The sequence below is a fragment of the Crotalus tigris genome, unplaced genomic scaffold, assembly GCF_016545835.1.
Source record: "Crotalus tigris isolate CLP2741 ecotype Arizona unplaced genomic scaffold, ASM1654583v1 scf7180000024338.4412243, whole genome shotgun sequence".
In the NCBI taxonomy this organism is placed as follows: Eukaryota; Metazoa; Chordata; class Lepidosauria; order Squamata; family Viperidae; genus Crotalus; species Crotalus tigris.
In genome coordinates, this window is record NW_024100508.1 from 3,625,069 (window position 1) to 3,641,214 (window position 16,146).

Below are 16,146 nucleotides of genomic sequence, written 5' to 3' on the forward strand. Positions count from 1 at the left end.
GATCTTTCTCCTAAGGAAATGTCTTTTAATAGTTGACATTTTGAAGCACCTGATTTCATATTTATTTTCAGAAAATGTCTGAATCCATAAAAAGCAAGATAGAAAACGACAAAACAGTTCCATGTGACAATAGGTTCCCCAATCTAAATTAGACATGGGGCTGCTGGCAGAACTACCTTGGTTAATACAATTGATGCAACTCCTCACCTCTCCAAAGTTTTCTTAGGTGAATCCACTTTTCCTTACCCATCAACTAGCAGTCAGTAGTAGAGAATTACAGCATTTTGCTTTTTTTTTCCTGAGAACTGTCTTGTGTTTTGGAGAGATTGATCTCCTGGGCATGCCTTTTTTTTTTTTTTTTAGGAGACTTGACTTAGGTCATAGTCTTGTGGAAAATGCAAGGAACTTTTACGAATTCCAGAGGGTTTAGCAGAGAGATTTATTGTGCAGGTTCAGAAGCAATGAAGACTAGCAATTCTAAACATGGAGGGCGGGTTCAGACTACAGTTTTATACTTTCCTTTTCTCAGGAACAAAGGAACACACATAGAAATCTACATTGTAATACATTAGGTTAGTTTCTCACAGGCATACAATGGACAGTTTTGCTACATACATTGTTTCCAAGTGTAATGCGCATTTGGGTAGTCACATATTGCTAATACAGCATTACTTCAGTAATTATGCAGACACATCATTTTTAGTGATTTTTCATTATTATTATTATTATTATTATTGTGCAATATTAATAGCTGAAATCTCTTGAGCATCATTTGAATGCTGTTTCAGAACCTTTCAGTTGGAGAAGCATCTCAATGTAGAGATTGTTAAGTAATGCTGGGCTCCTGCCTAATGCTTATCACTTTCCCCTTATCAATTTATCTGCTGTTGTTATGGAGTTGCTATTGCTAGCAAAACTTCCACATTGAAACTCCACATGGGTGTGCATATTTTCCTGGCCTGTTTCAGGTGTGCTTTGGCTAGATCCCCTAGGAGACTTGCTGTGGGACCCAGGCAGACCCATTCAGGAAACCAGCACTGGCATTTTTAGCAGCAGCCACACCATGAAATATCCATCTAGGAATCTCTTCTTAGAGATTCCAAAAAAGATTGGTTATTTGCTAGAAAACAAATAATGTTCTAATTGGCAGACCAACCTCTCTTTCTTGAGGTTTGTGTAATGTGATTGTCAATGGCTTAGCCTTAGAATTTAAAGCAGCCATTCTGATGTACAAATCAGAACTCACCTGATGGGCCAGCTATGGATTGCATATCACACACCCTTTGAACACAGCAGACTGTTTTCTCTTTAGCAGTCTGATCTCATAAATATTGCACCAGAACTCCTGTTGGTAGAGAATTCTGTTTTTGAACCTCTTTGCAGTCCTAACACAGTGTTATTCTTGCCTTGTAAGAAATGACCATATTTTTAGCCATGCTTTTATTTGCATAAAAAATGGGAGTATTTTTGGATGGGTGCAAGGAAGAAAGAGACTTTCTTACACATTGACTGAAAATATCATCTATTCAGATTCTTAAGAGCTTCTTTTCCATTTTTTTTCATATCTTACTACACTGAAAAAAACTGGGTGGGGGACACTTCTTTCAAGGCCACTGGTTGCTTGGCCTGCCCATGTTTGATTTCCTTTAGCCATTCATAAAAATACAATCTATGCTTGTAGTCTTGGGCCATAAGCATCATTGGCTGGGTTTGCACAATGGAAAGATCCAGGAGCTTAACTTTTTTTTTCTGGTTCAACAGATTTGCTTAGTTTTTGAATGGCCTCCTGTGATGCAGCTTTCCTGGAGCTGGGCCAGACACTCAGTTTGACTTAATTTTATTTACATGAAATGTTAATAAAAGTTAAATATACAGTTCTTTTCTATTTGATGGCTTCTCACCTGTGCTTTAGATAACAGCTCTGCTAGATTGACCAAAACCTATCTTGGTCCAAGATTTTGTTTCTCACAGTGCCCACTAGATACTACTGGGGTACTCACAAGCAAGAAATGAGGGCATCCCCTGCACCTGATAGTTGGACCGTACTTCCCCCAGCTTGGAAGCATTCACGATTAATAGCCCTTACTGCTCCTGTCCTCATTGGGTCAAAAATCTATCCAAGATGATTATCGCTACATTACATACTATTGAATTAAACAGATTAAGAACAATGTATTTGGTTTGTAGATGAAAGGAAGGGCCAAGGTAGACTTATCTGAGAATGAGTCCCGTTAAAGGACTGCCGAGGGAGGACTACCTAAGATGGAAGCTGAGTTCTCAATAATAGCAAAATCAAACCCAGCTCAGTTTAGGTTATGTAATGATCTGATCTCTGCTAGCAATCCATAAATGTAAGAACAAACGTCCATTGGCTTTACACATTGCATTAGGCGATCGAACAGGTTGGTTTGGTGATGGCTTCCCGACCTATATGAACCTAAGCAATTGTGAGCTTCATTGCCATCTTTCACAATATTTTTTTCCAATTTCCCACTCTCGTAGTATCCTTTCCACCAGGTCAGACCTTTTTCTTTCTACTTTTTTTTGTAATTTATTGATTTTTTAAAAACATAAATCATTTAATAATTGGTGAACAGTGTGTTGTCTGGGTTTACATTGGTAAAACAATCACTAACAATTGATTTCTATAATCCATAATCCACTTAATAATTTTAATTGATTTCCTTTGAATTACATTTAAAAATTTAACTCTATTTTTTCCATATGAACCATCTCACACTTTTACATTTCTTAAGGAATAGATAGGCGTAGAGAAAATGATAGAGAAAATGAATTTTGGGGGTAATTTTTTACATGCACTTAAAGCTATATATCAGCAACAATCTGCTCAAATTGTTGTTAATGTGGGATTGACTGAGACTTTTAATATTGAAAAAGGGACAAGACAAGGATGTCCATTATCTCCATTGTTATGTGTTTTGACATTGGAGATTTTGTTGATCCAGATTCGAGAATCAACAGTAATCAAGGGTATAAAGATAAGAAAAAATGAGTATAAATTACGGGCTTTTGCGGATGATTTGGTTTTGATTTTGGAACAACCGATTAGAGTGGTTGATTGTCTATTAGAACTTATAACACAGTATGGAAAAGTTTCTGGTTTTAAAGTCAATAACCATAAGACTAAGATATTATCTAAGAATATGTTAGCCAATGACAAGGAAAGTTTGGTTAAAGCCACAGGTTTTCAGATGGTGAAAAAGGTTAAATATCTGGGAGTATATTTAACTGCCTCAAATGGAAAATTGTATAAAAATAATTATGAATTACTATGGGCAAAAGTGCAAAAGGATTTAAATGACTGGAAAAAACTGCAGTTGTCATTGTTGGGGAGAATTTCAGCTGTAAAAATGAATGTTCTACCAAAGTTTCTTTTCTTGTTTCAGATGATACCTATTTTAAAAAAAAGATGTAAATTTGGAGGAATGGCAGAAGGGTATCAATAAATTCATTTGGGCTGGGAAAAAACCAAGGGTTAAGTTTAAGATTTTGCAAGATGCCCGAGAAAGAGGAGGACTTAAAGCATCTAACTTGAAATTATACTATGATGCAGACGCCTTAACTTGGATAAGTGATTGGCTTAATTTAACAGATAAGGATATTCTTGTTCTTGAAGGATGGGACTTAATGTATGGTTGGCATGCATATTTAATTTTTAATAAGAAAGTGGACCGGGCTTTCAAATCACATATTTTGAGGAGTGCCTTACTTCGAGTTTGGAAAAAAGTATTATTATAGGTTAAACTGTAAAATACCTATCTGGGGAATTCCTAGACATGCAATTGAGGGAATTTCTAAGGGGATGAATTTTGATAAAATTTTGTATAAAGAATTATTAACTTGGTCAGGTTCGGATTGGCATTTAAAATCTCTAGATATATTAAGGCAAGAAAATATTCTACAGTCATGGTTTCAATATTTACAAATAGTGGACAGGTGGACTGTAGATAAAAAAGAAGGAATAACACTAGAAGATGGAAATCTGGTTATTCAGATTAAAGATCAGAGTCAGGCCCATATAAAAAGAATTTACAATGCTTTAATAGATTTAGACTCTGAAACAGAATTGGTTAAAGACTGTATGATTAAATGGGCTCAGAATATCCAGGATCCGATCCCACTGGTCTTATGGGAGACAATTTGGATTAGAAATGTTAGATTTACACAAGCTCAAAATTTGAGGGAAAATTTTTATAAAATGTTTTACAGATGGCATTTAGATCCTAAAAAATTATCTTGTATGTATCCAAATTTACAACCCAAATGTTGGAGATGTGGTAATATGGATGCGACATATTTTCATGTTTGGTGGAATTGTAAAAAGGTAAAGGCTTTTTGGATTATGATTTGATGGAACATTCAAAAGATTTTTAAAAGGAAGATAAAGTTCACCCCTCAATTATTCTTATTGGGTATCTTTGTGGATTTAAATGACAAAGAAACTACTTTAATGTTGAATTTATTAACTGCAGCAAGGTTATTAGTAGGCTCCTATTGGAAGAAGGACTCGTTGCCTACTTTAGAAGAATGGATATTTAAAGTTTCTAACTTTGCAGAAATGGCAAAAATTTCTGCTTATTTGAAGGATCATACACAAGAAAGATATATTATTGTATGGAGAAGATGGATAGATTATATTCAGAAAAAATATGGGACTATAAAGTTTCATTTATTTTATGAGTAAATTTTATAGTAACTGTTGTAGAGATTTGTTTATATGACTTAATTTAAGGGGAGTTAAAGGTTAAGTATGATGTTTTTTCTTCTCTTTTTTTTCTTTTTTCTTTTTTGTTTTATTTTCTTATTATTGTTAACTTTCTTAATAATAACCCTGTACTCTGCTCTGGGAAGCGAGGGGGGGAGGGTTGAGGGTGGGTGGGTGGGTGAGTGGGTGGGTAATGATAATATAGTCATGGTAAATGCTTGGGCATTTCCTCTATGTTGCATTCATGTGTGTGAGACGGATGAGAGGGGAGGAAGGAGTAGGAAGGAAGTAGGATGGTTAGAGGAGAAGGGGAGGGGAAGAGAGTAGGAGGGGAGGAGAGAAAGAGGAGGGATATGGGGAAGGTTAGAGAGGGTGGATGCAGCCTGGGGGGAATGGGCAGGCGGTACCAGTGGTTAGGAATTTAATTGTATTTTGTATGAATAAATGGAAAATAAAAACTTTTTAATAAGGAATAGATAAAACAGTGAAAAAAAAGAAAGGAGAGCAAGAGTAAAGAAACATAAAAAATAACATACTACTTAAAATATATATCCCTCCTAAGCTAATATATATTTGTTTCCAATATTTCTTATTCTTTTTAACCATAATTAAAAATATGTTTAATCTTTAAATATTCCATTTAATACATCTAATCATTTAGTCCTTTAACTCTTATTCAAAACATTTTTTATCCATGATAATTTTCTTAAATTCAATTACAATTAAATATCTAAAACAGGGGGGAGGAAAGCATACTATATTATTTATGGGATTCATCCCTCTTAGAGTGACATATATATTCCAAATCTTTTCTATTTCTTTAACCATATTCAAACAAATGTTTCTTTTTTAAGTATTCTCTCTGGGAGGTCCCATCATCATTTTCCCAATTATTGTGATATTTTTCTCACTAGGATTAAATTATGTTTACTTGTTTTATTAAGTTCCATCTTTAAGTCTCTATTCTCAATTTTGTATCCATTTATCTGTTTTATCTGCTCCTTCTCTGTTCTTGTTTTCTGGGAATTTTTTTGTTGTAGAGTTAACTTGGAAATAGATTGATTTATACTGTATTTTCAAAGTTATTTTGGATTTCTTTGTGGTTTAAAATCATTGTTATTTGAATTATTTGCGGTATACTATATATCTCCACCTATGGAGTATTTATGTTTTCTTGATATGTTCTTTTTACATGTCTCTGATCCATGATGGCCAAGAATTTGAGTTTTTCTCTTCTTTTCTTTTCTCTGCAAACAGCTTTAGAGTCCCGATTAAATAGATACAGTATTTGTAATCCAAATAGTTCAAAAAAGATTTTTTTCCCTGAAATTTATAACTCACATTGTTTACAGCCCAGATTATTGTCTCTCCTTTTTGTCACAGCTTTGAAGGTCAGAAACACAGATTAGCTTTTCCCAGGTTTTTCCAAGTCTTATATTAAAGTCACAGTTCTCATAGTCTTCATCCACCACTACGTGTCAGCATCTATTTATTTTTCAATTTTCAAAATCTTTAGAATGAGAGTCTTAACCATTCAACAATTTTAGATTTTAGTTTTAAATTTCAGGTTTTATATTTGTTTCACTTCCATATATTTTGATCCTCCATAAAAAGATTAATTCACCACTTCCCTTAGTATAAGGGTGGGGCAGAAATCCCCCTCCTTTCCTTTCGTAGGTATTTTGCTTCTTGGGGATCTTTTCCAGGAAATTAAATATAGAATAGAAAAGAGAAGATCAAATTCGTCACTCAGTTTCAAGCACGCAAAACCGGAAGTCCATGTAAGACTTTTTAGAGCTTTTAAGCCCAGTTGTTCAAATGCTGCCATTTAACAGGCCATTCGTTTGCAAAACCAAAGGATCAGAAAAGAAGCGACAATTTATACGATTTTATTGCTGTGGATACCTGAGAATTTACATGAAAACATGATTCTCAAAAGATTCTATTTAGTTATTGGGAAGTGGAAGGTAATCTGGGATCCTTTTTAGACAACAGTGGGACCCGGGTATATGGATATGTTGGTGAGGTGACTGCATGACTCCATATGAGCGTATTGTAAGAAGTACCAATAGAAGAGAATATTCCAGCACTGATGATGTTACCTAGCTGGGTAATGAAACATCTGCAAGGAGAGAAGCTCAGAGAGCATCAAAGACCCCACTGTCCCAGAAGTGGACAGAAATGAAAGATATTCAGAGGTTGAAATATTTGGAATGGCCCATTTTAGAGTCAGAAAAGTTTGCACCTCACCCTAAAACAGGCCTCCATTTTACTGAGATTGTTTTATACTGAAATTAAATGGGACATGATCCCTGCAACACTATTTTGAGCATTTCTTACTTCAAAGGCTTGAGTCTGAAAAAAGCTTACTGCCTGGGAATATATTCCAATGCAGTTGAATATGGTTAGGGATATAGAAGAGATGTACTAATATGTTACATTTTCTCCTCTTAACTTTTTCAAAAGTTTTCACGGGGGGCAAGTCGCAGCTATATTTCCTGAAATAATGCTCTGGATCCAGTCAGTATAATCAAAGACCTTGGTGTAGAGGCCAGGCTCACATGGTTGGGCACAAGTATTGCCCCCCAAAGATAAAATGCCCTGGATTTGTCCATTACAGATGAAGGGTTCCCCAGAGTCACACTGTTGAGAAAAATCAATCATGAAACATTACTACAGTATCTATGAATGGAAAGTGGAGTAAACAATTCCCTCCCATCATCCATTCACATATAGCCCCCAATATATCACTTCGATGTTCCCCAGTCTAGGATCTTTGTAGAAGAAATTAACTTCTTGAGTTTCCCCCACCAGAATCACCAGTATTGGGAAGTCTGGAAATCTAGACACCTAGAAGGAATTTGAGTTAGCAAAAGCCATAACTTTATATGTTTCTACAAGATGCCTTCAAGGTTAGGTCTCAGTCATAGCATTGAAAATTAGTATCATTTCTTTAGGAGTCTGTCTTAAAATGGATCATCTTACCTTACATGAATCTTTGCCTCCTTCCAGGATACCTGCACACAATGTTCTGCTTGTTGCTGGCAACCCTCGGTGAGCTGCTCGACACACCTCATAATCAAGTATGTTAATGTTAGCACAATGAGGGACATCGGGATAAGTCACTGAAAAAAATAAAAAATAGGGAAAATTCTACTTTTCATAATTTACCACTTAGATTCATAGAGCTATAATTTCCATTGTCTCCAACCAATGGAGCTGATCTCATTGCCTGGAATAGGAAGTATTGTCTTCCAAAGCTGTTCAAAGGGATGAGGAAAATCAGATTTACTTATATGTTTGCACAGGATCTTTTTTGTCATAGGTCTTAAATCAGCTGATGGACATTTGAAGGTTTCTCAAATTTCTCTGGCACTCTATGCAAAGATTGCCATGTTGAAATAGTGGGGATTTTGCTAGTTCATAGAATTGATCTCGCATCCCCTGGAGATGACCTAGAATGGCGGTCTCCAAACTTGGCAACATTAAGACTTGTGAACTTCCACTCCCAAAATTCCTCAGCCAGCATACTGAAACTTCCATATCTGAAGATGAAGCAGACCCATGAATTTGTATTGTGTACAAGAACAAAAAGCCAGGAATCTTGTCTAAAAGATCTTTTGCGGAGGGCAGATGAGATGGAAATAAATCTAAGGAAACAAAGGAAAAATGTCATCTGAATCAGACAAAGCTGAGCCTGAGAATGTGGAATAAACCCCAATCCCAGCTAATCAACAAATCAAGAACTTTTGAGGATAAATAGGGGTCACCCACTCCTCGAGTCATCTTTGGATTCACAACGTAGGAATTTCTGTCCCTCTATTTGGTGCCTGGCAGCCTAATTGAGAAGGATGTGCTAAACATGGATGGGTGTATATGTGTGTATGAGAAAGAGCAAATTTGCATTGAAAGCAGTAAAGTTTAAATTCACTGGGTCTCCATGTATTTCAAAAAAACTGTGGTGCCTCAGTAGTTAATTAAAAATTGTTTGTGTGAATCCTTAATTATTTCTCAGCTCTTGACCAAGGCTGTGTGATTTGTCTGCTCTAGCTACACCTATTTGGTAGAATCCTAGGTAGAAAACAAGGTGGGCTTACAACATCAACCTACCTTGACAGGCTTGAACGTGTGGATGACCATAAGCCAAAGTTGAGAGTGTATGTAACACTTCCATGGCCTTACTAGCAAAAGCAATCTTAGACCTATATACTGCACTCTCTGGGTGATTTACAGCATCCACATATTGCCCCCAACAGTCTGAGTCCTCCTTTTATCAACCTCAAAAGGATGGAAGGCTGAGTCAACCTTGAGCCCCGTCAGGATCGAATTCCAGACTGGGAGCAGAGATAGCCTGCAATACTGCATTCTAACCACTGCACCACCAGGACTTAAAAGGAAGAAGTCCTCTGCAACCATCCACAGAGATTTTATATCCATCCAAGGATAGACCATGTTTTTGAGTTCATATTTGGTATTTTGAGAGCAAGTGGTAAATATACTCTGAAAACCTCTGTGGGAGACTTCTCCATTTCCAAAACGGCCATGACCATTCACAAAACACCCCATTATTAAAGCTAATGTAGCTAGGCAAGACTGCCATGCTAATGGGACTTTTCTGATTCCCAACAGCACTGCTATAAATAAACCTGATCCTATAGGTTTTTTTTTTATCTATACAGCATGCCAGTCCCTTACTTTTTTCTTTTATTCCAAGGACCTTGTGGGTGTGCAACTGATGAAGAAATGGAATCTTAGATAATCCCATTGTCCATCCACATTCCAATATTCATGGGTCACATAGTGGGACCTTAGAGCTAGTTGATGTTACATCAAAAGCTGGGTCTGAGAGTATAGACAGAGATCCTTAACTTGAGGAGATGTGGTTGTGCCCACCCCATAACACAGCAAATTGAGCCCACACTGGGAAGGCTGGAAGGCAAGCTGAGAGAAACGGTGTGTGTACTGTTGTTAACAGGATTGTCCAGCCTGATCAACATGATGTCCTTGTCCCATCTGGTAAAGTTATTGCGACAGCGAAAAAAGTACTTCTCCTGTCAAAATCCAATTATATTTCATCTGTAGTTATCAGCTACAGAAAATACCATTTCTGCCTTCTCTGGATTCTGTCATTCGATGAAGGGAAGCGGGTGAACAAAGGGGCTTTATGGCCCTCACTTCCTTTGCTACACCTCAAAGGAACTGGATGTGTATATCACCAAAAGGACTAACCATAATAATGGGGCTATTATTTTCATGTAATTCTCTCTGAAGTCTCCATCCAGTCGGGAGTAAGGAAAAGGGGGTGAAAGTGTAATGCCTGAGACTGTCGCTGGAAGAAGGGGGTGATTGGGTGGGGCTACTGGGGAACTCCTTAAAACCTTGAATGGGAGAGCTTGGACCCCAAGTCCTGTCTAGAATGCCTGCAACCATTTTCTCTTTATAAAGGATGCCTGTTGGAAGAATTATTCCAAGAGTTCTGTCTTCTTAAGATGCAAAGTGGGGTGGGTCCTTACATTAGACAGGACTTGCAAAATTAATCCATCTAGAAGGGAGACCCTCGCTGGGGGATTTTGCAAAAAATTACCATGTCAGACAATGGAGCAAGAAAGGGGGAAAACTCCCCGGAAAGAGAGCTGCTGCCCCGACTGGAACCTTGCCGGGTGTCGGGATCCGAGAGATCAGATTCCTCAGGAGAAGAAGTGGTGGAGACACGGGAACACAAGCCTCGCTGGTCAATGGGCGTTGGAAAGAAAAGTGAGTGGGGAAAGGAATCAAGAAAGGTGACCCTGAGACGGGGGACCAAGCAACCAGAATGGAAGCAGGAGATGGAGAAATCCCTGCACGCAAGTAAAGAGGGAGAAAGCTGGGCACCGTACTCAGACTGGATCCTAGAGAAAGCTATTGACCTGATGAAGAGAACTCTCAGCTCCCTAGGAGAAGAGAATCCTGAGCCCTACGGCCGCCCCAGCTCCTGGAGCCGCAAAGGGAGAGATACCGAGGGGGAAGTGGAACCTGCAGCCCTGGGGACATCTGCTGATCCAGTAGTCCCCACCCCCTACCGAACCACAGATGGCGATCTGGACGGAAGACACTACCACCAACAACAGAGGCACCGATCCATTCCAAGACGTCCGCCATTGGAGGTGAAATTCAAAGGGGAGCCAACACGCTTGGGGTTTTTCCTAATCCAAGTCCTCAGCTACATGGAGGAATATGGACGGGACATCCCTAGCGACAAAGCCCACATCCGGATCGTGCAATCTGCCCTGGATGGACCAGCTGCAGATTGGGTGGTGAACTTGCATGGCTCCAATGCCCCAGAACTCAACGACTTCAACCGTTTCATGTCTTCTCTGAGAAGGCGATTTGAAGACTCCCTGGCTGATCGCAAAGCCTGCAAAAGGATAAAAACAATGAGGCAAGGCAAACGCCCGGTGGCTGAATATACACAAGAATTCCGGGCCATTGCCAGCAAACTGAATTGGCCAGAAGACATCCTCCTTAGCCATTTCAAAGACGGTCTAAATTATGACCTATATGATGCTTGCCTTTCCCAAGGGGACCCACACCAACTTGAGGAATGGTACGTCTTTGCAGAGGAAGCAGAGATCGACATATTGAAGAGACACTGCCGAGGAAAACAATGGAGCTGCTCCCCGCCTGAGTTGACACACGAACCAGTGAAACCATTGGCTACAGCCAAGAAGCAAATGGGGTGTTTCAAATACGGAAGAGAAGAGCATCGAGCTGTAGAATGCTGCTCCAAACCCCCCAGCACAACCCAGACAAATCCCCAATCAGCAAATCCAGAAAGCCTTCAGCTAAGCCAAAAGAAACTGCCATGAGAATGATGGAAATTGTGGAACCCCTCACCTCTGCTCATCAGGGGGAAAAAACTCCAGCCTACATCGCAGGGTGAGTGGATGCCTCAGATGACAGCTCGGAGGGCGAACCCCTGGTAAGTGGACGCATCGCACCCATCCTCAAGACAGTGACTATATTAATTCCCCCCATGCCCGAAACCGTGAAGGTGAAAGCCTTAATAGACTCTGGCTGCACCCGCTGCCTCATTAGCCCAACACTAGTGGGGAATCTGGGAATTCAGTCGAGGATACTGGAACAACCCATCTCATTTGGCCAGTTAGATGGATCCATAGCAGGAGGGGTGACAGCTACCCTAGCCACTTTACCAACACACCTCTCCCTGGGCAAACATTAGGAGGACATAACGTTTGTGGTGACCCCAGGCATGGAATGCCCAATGATCCTAGGAATGGAATGGTTAAAAAAATGGAACCCCTGGGTGAATTGGAGGATGACGGAAATCAAATTCCTGAAGGGGGACCCTATGGACTTAAAATCCCAAGGGGGGCTACCAGAATCAAGAATAGTAAAAGCATCCATGGGAGAGGAAAAGGGACTAACAGAAATATCAGAGGAATACAGAGACCTTGCTGAAGTTTTCAGTGAGGAGAGGGCGGATGAGCTCCCCCCCCCCACTGACCCACAGACTGTGCCATTGAATTCAAGCCTGGAGCAAAACTCCCGAAGCCCAGATTATACTCCATGAGCCCAAAGGAGAAGGAGGAAATGGAGAGATTCATTAAAACAACCTAGAGAGAGGGTTCATTGAGCCAGCCAAGCCTGAAGTGGCTGCCCCGGTCCTCTTTAGAGAGAAGAAGGATGGCTCTTTACGCTTATGCGTGGATTATAGGGCCCTGAATACAATCAGTTGTTAGAGAATTTTAATTTCTCTAATGGTGAAAAATAAATCAGAAGCTCTCACAGTTGACTGCATTTAGCTGATTCAAATAACTTTATATTTATATAAAAATATTTACAATACCATTCTTCTTTACAGCAACATAGCTTAATTGAAGACTTCTTACAGAGACAGACCAGAGACAAAACTTGAGACTGGAAATCCAGCTCCTAACTCAATACTCTTTTGCACAGACTCAGTAGCACTTTCTTCACATTGACTGACGGAGTTACCACATGACTCTTCCTGTTTATGAATATTCCAACACTTCTCCCTTCATGACAGGAAGAGACATCAGACCTAATGACTTAACACATTCTTTAATCGTGAAAAACATTGTGCCACTAACCTGGCCTTATACTGTACATCATTATTTGGCAATACCTTTTTCTTATATACCCATTTACAACCCACAGCTTTTGTTCCCTGTGGCAAAGTCACTGATTTAAATACTTCATGGTCTCCCATGGATTTCATCTCTTTATCCATGGCCTCCTTCCATTTTTCTTGTTCAGCTTTTTGTAATGCCAACACCTCTTTATAACTTCTTGGCTCATACCACACATTGCAAACCTTTACCTTGCTGGCAGAATACCTGTCAGATGGAATTCCTTTATTACATCGCTCTGACCTACGTGGTATTAACTGCTCCTGTGTCTCAAGTCTTTCTGGCTTCCTGTCTTGTTCAGCCTCTTCTCCAGAAATATGGACATCTTCAATAATGATTTTTTCATTATTAGATGAATTATTATCACTAAATAGATCACCGTCATTAAGTGAGACATACCCAGAATTTGCATTAATTCTGTCCCAATTTTGTTCTGCAAAATTAGCAGACCTTGAAATTATAACTCTTTTACTTCCATCGCTAAAGCAATATCCTTTTGACCCTGGCTCATAGCCCACAAACCTGAGCTTTTTTGCCTTTTGCTGTCCCTTTCTTCTAATTGCTTTTGGAATATGTACCCATGCAGTACTTCCAAAAATTCTCAAATGTGCCAGTGATGGCTTTCTCCCATATAGAATGGCATATGGAGTATTATTAATGGAGGAACTCCATAGCCTGTTAACTATATAATTAGCAGTCAATATGGCTTCTCCCCAATATGACCTGCTCAAACCAGAATCCTCCAATAATGAATCTTTCATTGTTTGCAAAACACCATTCCTTCTTTCAGCTACACCATTCTCTGCTGCTGAGTAAGGATTTCTACGTCTGTGTCTTATCCCCAACTGCCCCAACCATTGTTGGAATTTAGTTGACATAAATTCAGTACCTCTGTCAGTTTGCAACTGACACACTTGTTGTCTGTACCTTCTCTCTACAAAACTTACCCACTGTTTGAATTGTTGTAGCACCTCTGTCTTTGCTCTAAGCAAATAGCAAAATGAATACCTGCTATAATCATCAACAATTACCAGTGCATATTTTGCTCCTCCCAAACTGGCTTGCATAGGTCCCACCAGATCTGCATGAACCAGCTCTAGAACTTTTTGTTTGTCTTGTGCTACATTTACTAACTGAGAATGCCTTTGACTTCGATGCTTTGCATACTGCACAGTCCAAATATGTTTTGCATCCCTTCAAATTTAGCCCTTCTGCAAAATCTTGCATTGGCTGCAAAACTTTAAAGCTTGCATGGCCAAGTCTTCTATGCAGAAGATGAACACATGAATCATGCTCTGCAACATTCTTAAATATATGGGAACATTGAACCTTTTGTCCCTGCAATACATATAGATTATCTTCCTTTATGCCTTCTGCACAAATATTCCCATTCCTTTTGATGAGACATTTCCCATTTACAAAAATGACCTCAAAACCTTGTTTGTCTAAATTAGACACACTTAACAAATTATGTTCCATCTCAGGTACACAAAGCATATTGGTAAACTTTGATTCCAAATATGGAATTTTTACATCGCCTCTTCCAATAACTTTTGCTTTCTGGCCATTTGCCAAAGCCACAGCTTCTTGTGCTACTGGAACAAACCTGCAAAATAATTTAGAATCATTAGCAATTGTTTGCCTTGCCCCACTATCTATTAGCCACTTGTCTCTATTGTTGCTATTGCAAACTTTTGCAATACCAAAATGTTCCTTTTGCAAAGCAGTCCTTTTTCCTTGCACAAATGTCTTTTTCTGCAAATTGTAGCAAGTCTTTTCCCGCCGAGCAGCTCTCTGCTTGCAAAATCTCTCCTTTGTTGCAATTTGGTCCGGGTCTGATCTGCTTGTTTCTTCTCCTCTGGAGACTTGCAGTCTGGACTCCCTCCTCAGGAATTTCTCCTCCTCGTGGCTGCTTCTAAAATGGTGTTTTTCTTCTTCATTAAGCAAACATGCCTTTAAAGCCTCAAAATTTAAGTCTTGCTCTTCTTTGCACTCAAATATTGCAGAAACTGTGTCCCAGGTTTTATCTAAACTGTTCAACACCAATAAAACCTTCTGGGACTCAGGGAATTTAATCCCATGTTGTTCTAAGGCCAAAAATAAACTTTGCATTTTATTTAAATGCTGTTCCACAGATTCACCTGGTTGCAAACAGGCTCTGTAAAGTTTTCTTGACAATTGCACTATGTTGCAAGCAGAAACATTCATGTGCACAGCTCTCAATTTCAACCATATCTCCTTTGCAGTCTTTAAATTTGCAACATTTAGAAATTGGTCATCATCTAAATTCAAGATAAGATAAGCCATTGCTCTATCATGACTTTTCTGATCAACTGCTGCAAACACTTGTGGTGGATTTTCAACAATGTATCACAGCTCTTTTGCTTTCAGCAAACATTCCATTTTTGCAGCCCACACAATGTAATTCTTCTGGCCCAAACGAGGCACAGAGTTTTCCTCAAATTCCATTGCAGCCATTCTGCTAATTCTGCCTTGTTCTTATACTTTCTAAACACAGGCAATTTCTTCCAGCTTTAAATTACAATGCAGTCCTTAGTAAGCTCTGGGCGCATAACCTATTAGAGAATTTTAATTTCTCTAATGGTGAAAAATAAATCAGAAGCTCTCACAGTTGACTGCATTTAGCTGATTCAAATATTTATATAAAAATATTTACAATACCATATATTTATATAAAAATATTTACAATACCATTCTTCTTTACAGCAACATAGCTTAATTGAAGACTTCTTACAGAGACAGACCAGAGACAAAACTTGAGACTGGAAATCCAGCTCCTAACTCAATACTCTTTTGAACAGACTCAGTAGCACTTTCTTCACATTGGCTGACTGAGTTACCACATGACTCTTCCTGTTCATGAATATTCCAACATCAGTGAAAGCAACCTATACCCTCTGCCCCTCATGAAAGACATGCTCTCTCGAAAGGGAAATTTTTTTTCTAAACTAGACCTAAGGGAAGCTTACTATCGTGTGAGAATTAAGGAAGGGGACGAATGGAAGACCACATTTAACTGCCCCATGGGGTGTTATCAATTCAAAGTCTTGCCATTTGGATTACAAGGGGGCCCTACAGTCTTTATGCAATTAATCAATGACATTCTAAGGAAACACCTGTTTAAGGGGGTTTACTTGTAAGACATTCTTATCTTCACCGAAACAAAAGAGGCACATATCAACCTTGTCAGAGCGGTTTTAAAGAAACTGCGAGCCGCCCACTTATATGCCAAACTCTCAAAATGCGAAT

At 39.0% G+C, this 16,146-nt stretch overlaps 1 long non-coding RNA gene across 2 annotated transcripts in view; it reads right to left on the reverse strand.

The window, feature by feature from the left end:
* Positions 1 to 15,647, reverse strand: part of LOC120300138 — a 39,610-nt gene extending 23,963 nt beyond the window's left edge. The window contains exons 1-2 of one of the 2 annotated variants that reach the window (XR_005554558.1): positions 15,589 to 15,647; positions 7,712 to 7,851 (exon numbers count right to left, since the gene is read on the reverse strand). This is a non-coding gene — a long non-coding RNA (uncharacterized LOC120300138). Of the gene's footprint in view, positions 1 to 7,711; positions 7,852 to 13,823; positions 13,876 to 15,588 lie in introns of those variants that run through there. The other variant, XR_005554559.1, reaches the window with a different exon arrangement.
* Positions 15,648 to 16,146: the final 499 nt, after the last annotated feature.